The following is a 2,028-nucleotide window of genomic DNA, read 5'->3' on the forward strand; positions in this document are numbered from 1 at the left end:
CACGGGGACCCACATTCACCATTACCATTTATCAAAAACGTACATCCACATGGTGAAGTTAACACATATACAGATCAAATTAGGAAACAGAAATATGAATAACAGCATACAATGCTGGTTTGTCAGCTTTCCACTTAATTTTAAGCTCTTTCAAGACAAGAAAGTGTGCTATTTGCCCACTGCTCTTTCTCCACATTCCAGAACAGTGCCTAGAACATGGCAGGGGATCAATAAATATTTTCTGAATGAAGGAGATATAGTAGGGGGCTTCCCTGGTGGCGCAGTGGTTGAGAGTCCGCCTGCCAATGCAGGGAACGCGGGTTCGTGCCCCGGTCTGGGAAGATCCCACATGCCGTGGAGCAGCTGGGCCCTTGATCCATGGCTGCTGAGCCTGTGCGTCCGGAGCCTGTGCTCCGCAACGGGAGGGGCCACGGCAGTGAGAGGCCCGCGTAGTGCAAAAAAAAAAAAAAAGATATAGTAGAACTTAACTACATTATTGTTAACAGTAGATTTATATGACCCTAAACATGGATCTAATCTTTGACCCTGTAATTCTAACTTTGAGGAAAGAATCTAAGAGAAGAAAATCGCTATGTAACATGTAGATAATGTGTGGCTATGCAGGTATCATCGATGGTCAGTAGAATTATGTATGACATAAAGTTTAATATTTGGGTGGACTTAGGCTTTGGAATCAGAAAGAGCTTAAATCAGCTCTCACCCTGCCACTTGCTCCCTGAGTGAACTAAGGTTTCAGTTTCTGTGAAACGTGGTTGACAATAATAATTTCTATACTCATAGAATTGTTGAGAGGATTGCATGAGGTAATTCGGGAAACACTAGTTGAACAGAGCCTGGCACATGGTACCGATTTCATAAATAAGAGCAGCTTGCCATTACTCTCACCCTGTGCGTTACAGAAACTGAGTCCTTACCCCAATAGTTTCCTGCACTCTGTTGGAATATTGGCATAAGAAAAGGATAAATGTATGGTGATTAGAAGTGTCAGTGGTGGCCTTTAGGGCAGTTCCACATCTGACCCACACAAGCATATGTGGCAGCTCTGTCTGTGAAACACTGTTATCATTCTCGTTATTATTATTAATGTTGGTCTATTTCTCAAAATGGTATCCTTAGAAGAAGAAAGTATCCTAAGTATTCCAAAAAGCTGGTTAATCTACTTGCTGCCTAAGATATGGCCAATAAAATTAGTAAATGTTATTGGGAGAAATTTTATGTGGAAATATGTATAATATAGTGTTACATATACAAATAGAACCCCAAGTTGTAATTAAGCTAGATTATCACTATTCATATATAAATACATGGTTTGTAAAATAATCGTTGGAGTGGCAGCATGGAGTTGTAGACAGTTGTTTCTAATTCAACAACTGTACATTGATTCTTGTTATAACATTTATGTAATAAACACACACATTTAAATATTCATATCCATCAGCTATGAAGGAACTTTCAGGGAATGAACTCAGTTTCTGAATTAGGAAACTCGTGTTAGTCTGGATAACCGAAGGCCAGCGTGGTCTGCTTTAAGAGTAGAGCCTTTAATTATACTCCAATAAAGATGTTAAAAAAAAAAAAAAAAAGGGTAGAGCCTTTGGTTCTGGCTCTGGCCGTAAGAACAAAGTGACTCTGATCCTCAGCTCTTGGCTTGAGCTGTTTGTAAAATTTGTCATCTGAAGAATTATTCAAATGGAAGAAATATTAGTAATACAAAAATCGTTGGCCCCGTTCACAGTAATGATGAAATAAACAAGGTTACATCATCTGTGGCCTATGGAGTCCCCACGGGGCTTCTGCATGTATTATATCCATGAGGGCACCACCCTGTAGTGCGGGGAGGTTGGCAGGGGATCCCCGTTTTAATGGTGAGAAAAATGAAACTCAGAGGGGTCAAATGTCCTTTCCAGGGTCATGGCGCCATTAAGTGGCAGAAGCGGGACGTGACCCAGGTTTCCTCATTTTAAACCTATTGTGCCAAGGTCAGAGGCTAAGCAGTTGGGAGTTAAC

This window comes from Lipotes vexillifer, unplaced genomic scaffold, assembly GCF_000442215.2.
Source record: "Lipotes vexillifer unplaced genomic scaffold, Lipotes_vexillifer_v1.1 scaffold385, whole genome shotgun sequence".
In the NCBI taxonomy this organism is placed as follows: domain Eukaryota; kingdom Metazoa; phylum Chordata; class Mammalia; order Artiodactyla; family Lipotidae; genus Lipotes; species Lipotes vexillifer.